The sequence below is a fragment of the Mustela erminea genome, chromosome 3 (genome assembly GCF_009829155.1).
Source record: "Mustela erminea isolate mMusErm1 chromosome 3, mMusErm1.Pri, whole genome shotgun sequence".
NCBI lineage: Eukaryota > Metazoa > Chordata > Mammalia > Carnivora > Mustelidae > Mustela > Mustela erminea.
This window is the reverse complement of record NC_045616.1, coordinates 115,617,246-115,628,631: the sequence shown is the minus strand read 5'-3', so window position 1 is coordinate 115,628,631 and position 11,386 is coordinate 115,617,246. Positions and strand designations below refer to the sequence as shown.

At 38.5% G+C, this 11,386-nt stretch overlaps 1 long non-coding RNA gene across 1 annotated transcript in view; it reads left to right on the top strand.

Annotated features, from left to right (window-relative positions):
• Nucleotides 1-3,486, top strand: part of LOC116586775 — a 292,442-nt gene extending 288,956 nt beyond the window's left edge. Inside the window, exon 6 of the long non-coding RNA XR_004284148.1 lies at nt 18-3,486. This is a non-coding gene — a long non-coding RNA (uncharacterized LOC116586775). The remainder of the gene's footprint in view (nt 1-17) is intronic.
• The last annotated feature ends 7,900 nt before the right edge of the window (nt 3,487-11,386 follow it).

Here is an 11,386-nt window from a genome sequence, read left to right as displayed (position 1 = left end):
ATTTCTCTAAACTACAGATGCGGAATGCTCTCCACCCACTTCCCATCTTCACAGCTTGAGCAAGAAGCCTTCACCTTCATGTTTAAATAGCAACGAGAATGGCACCCATCCCTGCGACAGGTGATCCTGAGATGTTTCTCCAACCTTCTTGCCAGAAACTAGTTCCAAGCTGTGGATAAGGAACACTCTGAAGCTGTCATTCTTACTTTTACCCATTGGCATGAATAACCTTTGAGGAACAGCTGTCTGGTCAAATTGAGAACCATCAGTTGCAGAATGATATAGGGCTTAGAAATATATGATTAGAAAATAATATGATTTCATTGTATTTTTATAAGTAAGTAATACTAAAATAAAATAATAGCAGCTAAAACAAACTAAGCTTCAAATCTATGCCAGACATGAAAATGAATGCTCTATGCACTTAATTTTATTTAATTTTCATGTCACTAGGACCATTTTACAGTTGAGGAAATAGACATGCAATGGCTTATTGAAGGCTGCACAGCCAGTTGATAGTTTTTTGAAAACCGACTGTCTATTATCATCAGAGCCCATGCTCTTTCTCACACATCCTTCCTCTTGTTAACCGCTATTCAGGTTTTTTCACTTAAAAAATGAATATGTATATGTACACATTTATGTATACGTATAAGTAGGTGCACGTTCACTCCAATGTTAGTGATGCATGGTTCTTAAATGATTAGAACTAGTATCTCTGTGTGGACATTACGGGAAGAACTTTTGCTGGAACCTAAGAAAAAAAAAAAATTTAACCATGCTGACTGCCTCCGAAGGAGGAAACTCCCTCTTTGGAGGGTATTCGTGCAAGGCTGAAGGATTATTGTTAGCAATGTTGTAGAACAGATACTTGCCATGAATGGGTAGTTGGGGTAAATGACCTTAAAGTTCTCCTTTGTTTGTAGGAGCTTAGGTGAAAGGATTCTAAAGGATCCCTTTTAGATTTTCCAAGCAGTTTGTTTCTTCTGGGACTTACCTCCCCATGATGCAGGACTCAGAGATGACCTCCTTGTACTCACATTGGCCCAGCTTGACTCTGTTCCTTGCAATAGACAATTGAACCAGAAAAGTTACCAGATCCAAGATAAGTGCAATAGCCTCCCATCCTCAGGAATTTGGAATTGGGATGAAGAAAAGCAAGTCTGGGTTGGCCTCTTCAACAGGAAATTTAAACTGAAGAACACTGTACTCCCTGTGCAGACCAGGGATTAAAGGATAGGATGCACTGAGTGGGAGAAACAAAGATGACAGGTGGTGAGGAATTATCACCTCGTCCCTGATGGCCTCTAATTCCCAGTACCAGTTCTTCCGGGAGACTTCCAAGTTCTGAGCGACACTCCTATACCTTTACAATTAAGTTCCCTGATGAGTTTCTATTACTTGCAACCAACCAGAAGAGGCTCAAATAAGAAAGGGTGGGTGAATAGGGATCAGCTCTCTCTTGAAAAGTAGCAAAAGGATGGTTCTCTGTGCTGTGACCCACTGTCTGCATTTACTTCACCTTTGAGACCTGTGAGTCCAAGTCTGGGAGTGCTCAGGAGAGTCCATTTCTGTGTTCAGGGAGTTGTACAAGTGCAAGGGAGATTTGCAGGGCTTTGTTTGATTTTGCTATAGCTTAGAGGGGTTAGTAAAAGCAAGGGTGAAAGTGAAGGAAATGTTACCCAACAAAGGGAGCTCAGGAAACTTGTGTTTTAGAGCAAATCCAACCATTACATCCCAGGGTTTGGCCCAAGTCTCAATCTCTTTAGGCAAGTTAATATTGTTGTCTTCTATAGTTCAGAAATCCTTGGCTCATACATGATAAATCATCTCTGAGAATAGCTTTAGGGTGAAACTAGTGAAGCCTGACTGCTGCTTTCCAGTGAAAAATTTGGGGCCACCTCTTGAGCAAACTCTTCCATTGGGCATGCTTAATCGGGAGAAACATTACCCCAGAGAGACAAATAATCTTCCCATTCTTAAGGAAGTCTGGACTGTTTTTCTAGCACACATGGACAACTCATAATTATTCTTAAGTAACCCTGAGAATTTTAACATGAATTGAGTTATGTGTTTCTTGTTAAATGGATCGAATTTCAACAAAGCCCGGGAAACATCTTGAAAAATCACATGAATGCAATTTCCAAAGAAAACAATCCAAGAATTACTGCCAAAGAGTTTTATTTCCACTAGGAAGGAAGAGAAGAGTTTCATTTTGCCCCCCACACAGACTGTATGTTCAATTTGTGGTCTGCAATGGAAAATTCTGCTGATTTTGCTGAATTCGGGAGAGGAAAGAAATGAAGTGGACTATTGTTGTTTGAGTGATAAAACTGTCTTTCTTTCTCTAACATTAATATGTTATTAGCATCTTCAATTTGATTCTACAAATATTGAGTTTTAATGGTGTGTGAGGTACCATGGGAGAGGGAACAAAGAACTTACCACATGATGCTTATCCCATGGGTCCTATAAATTAGACCTACAAGTAGGGCATTGCCAGCCCACAGAATACCCTTGTATAAATTAGAAAAAGATGCCCCTTCCTGAAAGATGTAACCTTGTGGGCAACCAATTAGCACAGGGGACTTTTGTGCAAATTAGAAAAAAAAAATCTCTTCCTCTGATGGGCATAATCTTGTATCAAGGTACAGAACTTGATTTTATTCTTCTTCCCTTTGACTGGATACTCTTGTGCTGGACACAACTTGCTCATTTGATTGCAACATTCCTACCTACCAGATATGTAAAGGGCTAATTTGGGAATCATCCCTTGTCTAACTGGATGCAATACAACCACTATTTTTCATCTTCAGTGAGTGGAAGGACCATCCGGGAGCTTGTTAGGAATACCTGAACTTAACCACAGATATTGTGATTCAGGATAACTGAGATAAGGTCTAGAGATCATATTTACAACACACTCCTCCAGAAGTAGTTGTGATATAGGTGATCCAAGAACAATAGTTTGAGAAGTAAAGATGTAGGAAATAATGGGCTGGGCCATCCAGAGAGAGAAGAAATCAAGGCTGGCTAAACTTATTGCAGAAGATGTACAGAAGATGGGGAACTTTATTTATGTGATAAATAAACTGTAATTTCTGGAACTTTTGCCTCAGTAGAAAAATGTTTTCATTTCCTAAAATGGAGGAGAAAAGCTCAGCCAGGCTTATTTGAAGTTGTCCAGAAGAGAACAATGACAGCTAAAGAAAATTGTTTCTAAGATGAATCCCTGAAGTAAGATTTGTTTGGGGAACTGAAAACTTTTCAGTCACTAGTACTAACTTCTGCCTTTAGACAAGGGGGAAAAAAAAATGATAAAGAGCCAATGTGTTAGCTGGGACTAGACAGAGATTGACAGTAACACCAAGACATCCACCAACATGATAACTTTGCAACCATCTTTCCCATCTGCTTCCCAGAACATTCCTCCAGTAGCACCCATAACTCTCCAAGGCACTGCTGATAATACCACTGCATACTTAATAACAGAAAACAACTCTAGCTTCTGGCACAACAAGGTTTCCTTGGGAAGTGGACTGTGGTGTACATGGAATGGTGGTTTCCATTAAAAAATTCATTAGAGGTTTTGAGGCTGTTAGCTTGGAGTTTTATACTTTTCTAAAGAAAAGTATTCTGAAAATAAGCAAAATATAATCCAAAGTATTCTCTGGCACATAAAATTTTCTTTTTTTATTCTTCCCATAACAATAATTACCTCTTTTTGGTCATATGATTTGGGAAGAGGAGCCTTCCCCATCATTCCTGGGTCAAATATTTTTTTTTTAAGATTTTATTTATTTATTTGACAGAGAGACAGCAATAGAGGGAACACAACAAGCAGGGAGAGTGGGAGAGGGAGAAACAGGCTTCCCACTGAGCAGGGAGTCCGGTATGGGACTCAATCCCAGGATCCTAGGGTCATGACCTGAACCAAAGGCAGACGTTTAACGACTGAGCCACCCAGATACCTCTATTCCTGGGTCAACTTTCTGTCTTTGCATTTTGTCTGGGTTAGAGGCAATCACTTTATCTGTAAAGACCATGTTTGAGAAAGCTCAGAATGAGGAAAGTGAGAAGAGAGAGGTGTAGTTGCAATCCATAATATAGCAATCCCCATGACTCAACAGTCTGTATGCTGGGTAGCAACAGGTAAGAAACACTGCAACTGTTAATCAGTTGTTAGTAAGAACAGGGTCTTGACCTGTATAGAACCTGGAGCAAGAGAGAATTTTCAGTTGGTTCAGGTAACAGCGCAAAGGTGGCAAGAAAAATGAAAGTTATCCCATTTGAAGTGATGGTAGGCCTTTCCAACCCCTCCTTCATAAATCAAGTATATCAAAGTTCAATTTGTTTCTTTCTTCTGGTCAACTTTATTGGTTCGTTAGTGCTTCCTACTGAAGATCAAAACTGAAGAGACCACCTGTGTATGGAAAAGGGAAAAGGAAACTCTTCTTTATGTTGGAAATAATTCTTCCTTCTTGTCAATTTTCTCTAGGCCATTCATTCTCAATTAAGAGACTATCACTGGCAGGTAAATGATCTATTAAGGCTTAAATAAAGTAAACAAATATCTTGAGTAGTAATTCTGATTCCATTTTGATTCAATATCAAACAACAAGTAACTTTTATGAAGCTGGAACTATGTAGAGGGGTGGAGAGGCAGTGTAGAATATACAGTGGTTAAGAGCATGAACTTTAGATCAAACGGGTCCATCTGGATTTGAGTCATAGGTCTGGGATTTAATGGCTGTGTATCCTCAAGAAAGTTGTTTTACCTCTTTGAGTTTTATAGAACCAAGATGAGAATACCTAATCTATTGAGTAGTTTAGGATTTAAACCGATCAACATAGGGACACAGTGATTGATGCATAACAAGCATCCAATATACAAAGATTATTATTCAAAGATGAATATCGTGTGGTTCTACCTTCAAGACACTCATGGTCTAATTACAGGGATCCACAACCTTTTTCTGTAAAGAGACAAGTAGTATATGTAGGCTTTGTGGGCCATTTAGTCTCTTTCACAACTATTCATATCTCCTATCGTAGTATGAAAGCAGCCATAGACTTCTGTAAATGAACGAGTGTTCTAATAAACTTTGCTTTCATAGAGAGGTTGCAGATCAAATTTGATGATGCCTGGTCCAGTAGAACAACTTATCGTACTAAACTCATTGAAAGCTAGAGCTAGGGCTTATGCTGCTGTCGCCTTCCTTAAAGGAATGTGTAATGGCCCACTAAATAGTTTTTTTATCCTAATTGGCATTCTCCCTGAATATACCTTCTACTTTATGGAGGAAATAGGTTATATGTAATGATGTCAGCCTTGATGTTAAATTTTGCTACTTCAGTGAGCAGTAGATTTCTGTTAACTAATAAATTCATTAACAAATTTATAAGCAATGTGTTTATAAATGTCAAAAAGCAATAAGTTTATAAATGTCAAAGTAATAAGTTCATAAATGTCAGTGGCTCAATATCACCTTCATCTGGAATATGACTCCAATAAGAAAGCATAGTTCATGACGGCAACAAGTGATTGATGTTGCATCTCCACCAAATTACTATTTTTAAGGACTTATTGCTCTTTCTTGTAAGAACTTTTTGAAAGCATCTTTCAGCTGAGAAAAGTATTCGATATCTAATTATAGTCATGCAAACTTTTCTAAAAATTTGACTTGACCATGAGATGGTAGTGTAAGCAAATCAAGACAAAAGGTCTAATCAACCACTCTCAGGATCCACCATGCCCAGTACTTCTAGCTCAGAGTCTCCCTTACACATCTGTGTAAGCGGTTCAGTATACAGCTGACTCCACCAGAAATTAGAATCTCTCTGTACCATATTTCAATTAATTCTTGGTTAAAATTAATTAAATATTGACTCAATTTGACCTAAATAGCAAGGGCACTGTATTAGTTTAGGGGTATGGAAAATCTAGAGTGGGATGCTTGGGTGTCTCAGTCAGTTAAGCTTCTGCCTTTGGCTCAGGTCATGATCCCAGGGTCCTGGGATCAAGTTTGGCCTTGGGCTCCTTGCTTAGCGGGGGGCCTGCTTCTCCCTCTACCTGCTGCTCCCCCTGCTTGTGCTCTCTCTCTGAAAAATAAATAAATAAATAAATAAAATCTAAAAAAAAAAAAAAAAAAAGACAGAAAGAAAGAAAAGAAAATTCCAGAGTAAGAATTCAGTTGAGGACTGATCCTCAACTCAAACAATGTCCACAGCATCCTTGTTTCTCTCTGCATTTCTGGTGTACCTTCCCTATGACATCTTAGTCCTAAGATTGTGTCCTTTCATATTCTAAAGATGGGGCCAACAGCTTCTGTCTTCTCTACTCTTTAGTCACATGCTACAAGTATAAGAATGTCCCAATTTTTGTCCCAATGTTTACAGCAAAATCTAGTAAACTGCTGTTATTAGACCATTTAACTTATATATTATAACTGGACTAATCACTGTGGCCAGGTGGATAGGGTGCTTTAGTTGATTTAACCTTGGTCACATCTTCCGATTCTGGAGGTCAAAGTAGAGTTGGTTCCCCTGAGAAATTGTAGGTGTTGGAATGGAGAAGAAAGAAGCCGATGTGTAAGTAGACAACAAACAAAGGACCCAGAAAGATCTCTGTACCCACTGGTGAGCAATTTATTCAGGTTGTAGATGGCACATAGAAATAAGTAGTGTTTCTGATACTATCACAACCCTTGCCACCTTCCACCGGCCACCAGAGGATGTAGTGCCTCTTTACTTTAGAAAACTTGCTGCTGACTTGACCTAACATGTCCCACATCTCTTGTAATTTTTGGCCACCTCGAGATGTGTTAACTTCTCTGTTATCTCTCCTTTCATGTACTCTTGCTTCATGCTTTATGTCTGGCCAATATCCCTCTTTTTTTTTTTTTAAGCCCTTTCTGCTATGCTCTCTGAAGTCTCCATCATATGAATAACATGTTACCCTGCCTCTTCAACTGTTTCTTGTAGTCTCAGCCTCATTACATGTCTTGCTAGCATTTTTGAACTGAAACCTAGATCTCCTTTTTTGTCCATGTCCTAATAGTTGTTCAAATTTTCCACTTGAATATCCTAGAGACACCTAAAACCCAGCATGCTGCCGATAGAAATCATTACCCTACCCCTTCCAAATTCACTCCTTTCTCTGGGTTGTCCTCAAAGTTTAATAGATATATAGATAAATAAACATACCATTAAGTATGTGTATATGTATGGCATACTTACATATTTGGACATGGATTATTTGAATTGAGTTGAATTCTAAGAAAAAAATAATTTGGTGGTAGGATTTTAAAGCTATAATACTCTTGATGTCTTCATATCTGGTATTAATTTAAGAATATTGAAATCTTGGGGCGCCTGGATGGCTCAGTGGGTTAAAGCCTCTGCCTTCGGCTCAGGTCATGATCTCAGGGTCCTGGGATCAAGCCCCGCATTGGGCTCTCTGCTCAGCAGGGAGCCTACTTCCTCCTCTCTCTCTACCTGCCTCTCTGCCTACTTGTGATCTCTCTCTGTGTCAAATAAATAAATAAAATCTTAAAAAAAAAAGAATATTGAAATCTTATGTCACAAGTCAAGAGAAGATACTATTAGTGTATCTCAAAGTGTAATCATAGCATATGTGTTCTGCAGGATTTTAATAGAAATGCTCAGAAGTGTTCCATTCTAAAAAGAGGAAATACTAGTTTAAACACTAGATTGCTCTACTGTATAATTTCTCGGGGGGTTTAATATGTTAATTCACACTATTAACTATGTCAAATAGGGAAAGAGTGCATCATTTTCAGACTTTTTTTTAAAGCATAGAACGTTCCCTCCCACTTCCATCTACCATTTCCTTTAAACACACACATGCCCACTTTTAGAATTAATATACTATGGAATATGCTTAAAGAATATTTGTGTTGGCTTGTCTCCTCAACAAATAATATTCACCTTTTCCAAAACTCAGTCTTTCATCCCAGTGATTAACAATTTACCTCATGGTCTAAGATAAGCTTCACCATCTTAGAAATTTACATTCTTCAGAGTTTATTGGGAGAATGAAAAAATTACTCTTACATGAAGCAAATAGAGAAGACGAAGAACAGTACTATGTGACATGGTTTGAATCACCATAGCACATCAGAGAAGGGTATAGCAGACACTTGTTGCTCATCTATCATCCATCCCCACTTTCTCCTTTCTAGAGGAATCCTAACTTTGTTCAGGTGTCAACCTCTTCACATGAAGACTTGCACCTTTGAAAAGGTGAGCCCCGGGTGCCCCTGGGTGGCTCAGTAGGTTAAGCCTCTGCCTTCGGCTTAGCTCATGATCCCAGGGTCCTTGGATTGAGCCCCACATCGGGCTCTCTGCTCAGCAGGGAGCCTGCTTCTCCCTCGCACACAACCCCTGCTTGTGCTCCTTCTCTCGCAGTGTCTCTCTCTGTCAAAAAAATAAAAAATCTTAGTTAAAAAAACAAAAACACCCATGTGAGCCCTGGGTGCAGGATTGGCTCAGTTAGTTAAGCCAGTGCCTTCAGCTCAAGTCATGATCCTATGGTCCTGGGATCCAGCCCTGCACTGAGCACTGAATGGAGCCCTGCACTAGACTCCCTGCTCAGCAGGGAGTCTGCTTGTCCCTCTCCCCCGTCCCTCTCCCCTGTACCCCACTCCCTCTCTCTCTCTCAAATAAATCAATAAAATCTTTAAAAAAAAAAGGGGGGGTGGAGGACCTCACCTCCAGCTCTTGGGATGGGCCTAATTGTTTTTCTTTTTTTAATTAGTCAAATTCTCTTTGTCTGTGACAAAGAAAGGCACATGACCCCATCCTGACCAATGAGACAAGAGGAAAAGACTGCAGAGGGGCCTGTGGTAAAAGTTTCCTTCTTCATAAGAAAGAGAGGTTTGAAGAAATAGTCTTTCTCCTTTTTCTGGATGCGGTGTCTAAAGTTATGGCTGGAAAAGCTATCTTGCCAATCAGACATAAAGAGCATGGATTTCTGATGATAACACTCTAAGCTCCCTGAAGCCTGCCTGACAGGGCTCAATTTCTGGTTATTTTTAAAGTCTATCTGAGTTAAAGTTTTTGTTGCTTGAGACACGAAGTATTCTAGTTGAAACTGAGGATGAGATAAATGTGTGATGGAGTCTAGAGAGGGGACTTCTGTGTTTTCCACTTTTGCCATATTCCCATGGCTAGTCAAAACATGGTTCCCCAAAAATCTTGAGTTGAAACTACACGGAAATATTATGTGGTGACCTAAAAGGTGTTATCTGGAAAACACCACATTTGTTAGCCATCCGGATCTAGAGAAGACCAGGATAGCAGAATGGTTGTGGTAAAGATCAAATACTGGGGCCAGCAGAATTTGGTTTGCTTCTGAGTTCTGTCCCTTACTGGCTGTGTGACCTTGGGTAAAATACTTAACCTCTCAGAAGTTCTGTTGAAACTGTAAAAGGGATACAAATAACAGTATTTATATCATATAACTTGTTGATGAGTATTACATAACATAACCCATGCCAGTTCCTACCACATAGTAACTGTCAGCTTTCAAAAGGCTGGTTCTTAACTATTTAGGCAAAAGAAAGATATTTATTGGCTTCAGGAGTCAGAGAAGGTATTAAAATAAGTAATGTCTATATTACATTCTTATTCTTAAACTGTAGGTTTCATGAAGATAAGACAGAATATGTCTTACTCATTTTATGTCTTCCAGCCATAGTTAGCACAGAAAAAGCATTCAGCAACCATTTATGAAGCAAAATTACATCCTGGAGTTTCTTCTGAAAACTTAGCCCATTCTTAATTCTGTGTCATGGAAGTTTCAAAGCATGGCCATAAATTCTTTAACACTCTTCCTTTCAAGAAGTGGTTCTATGTTAACTTTTGGATCTGGGTGGGTTTATTACTTGATCAACAGATTACAACAGAAGTAATGGGATGTACTTTCTGAGGATAAATCATAAAAAGTCATGTAGACTCCACTGTGTTCTTTGGAACACCTACTCTTTGAACGTGAAACTTACATGAAACTTCTTTCATGTAAGAAGTTTGACTACCTTGATGTTACCATGCAAGCCCAAGGCTTGTAGAGAGACCATGTGTATGGTCTCCAGTCAGTAATCCTGGCTTAGATCAGCCTTCAAGTCATGCCAGCCTAGATTTCAACATATGAATGATGAAGTTTCCAGGTAATTCTAGTCCACAACTGTTCTATTCAACTATTTGAGTGATTCCAGTTGAAACCCCAGACATCATTAGGCAGAGATAAGACATCCCCACTGTGCCTTGTCTGAATTCTTGACACACAGTATTTGTGAGCATAATAAAATGGTGGTTGCTTTATGCCCTTCAGTTTGGGGTTCTTTTTTCAGCAATATGTAACTGGAATACCTGTCATTCTTAGTTTGATGTCATAGCTCAAATAGCTCATGGCCTAAGCTTTCTTTTTAAAATAAAAGCAAATATTAATGATTTTGAGAAAAGCTTGCATATTTCATGACTCCTTCTTTTAAACTTTGATGCAATTACAGCTACCCTGATTAGGGATGGTGCTTGATATTTTATTGTGTTCAATTTCCTTCTTCTAGAATTCTGAAGAATGAGATATAGCTCTTGATATATCTGAAAACCAAACATTTTTCTGAACTTCTCTCAATTCAGTGTTCTGTTTCTGTATAACTGGCTTGAGAGATTTTAATTGTTGGGTAAATTTTAAATCAATTTCTTATATAATAAATAGCTAATTAAAGTCAGAATACCCTTACCCTCCAGTTTTGCTATTCATTATCTTTGCTCTCCTACATTGTAGGCAATGTTGAATAGTGCCAGACTTTTTAGCATCTGGAAGTCATATAAAATTCATTTTCTGAATAAAAATATTCTACCATTTCCTGGTCAATTTATTTTGTTAAATACCAAAATTTGGCTTATTACTTTGTAAATGATGAAGAAAGGCAAAAACTACAACTTTCAAAAAATATATGATTTTAAAATGACCATCCTGTTCCATAAAATAACTGCACAAGTTAAGTAATTTAGAAAATCTTTGTCTGAGTAAAACGCAGTTCTAAAAATGAAATCATTCATTGATTCATTCATGTAAATGTTCATTCAATAAATATTCATTGAATACCTGTTATACGTTGACCAGTATATTGGGTAATAAGATTTCGGACATGATAAAACCCAAAGATGTCTCTTAGAAGGATTCTAAAGAGACACAGAAAACGTTTTTCCTGGTGATTACATTCCTTGAGCTTTCAGCCTATTTTTGCAACAGCTGCAGAAGGTTCTCAGAAGCGTATTTGCAGTATCTCCAACTACTTTGTCATTGTTGGCAACAGGCGGGAAGAATCTTAGGTGGAGCTGTTCTTTCAGTAAATTA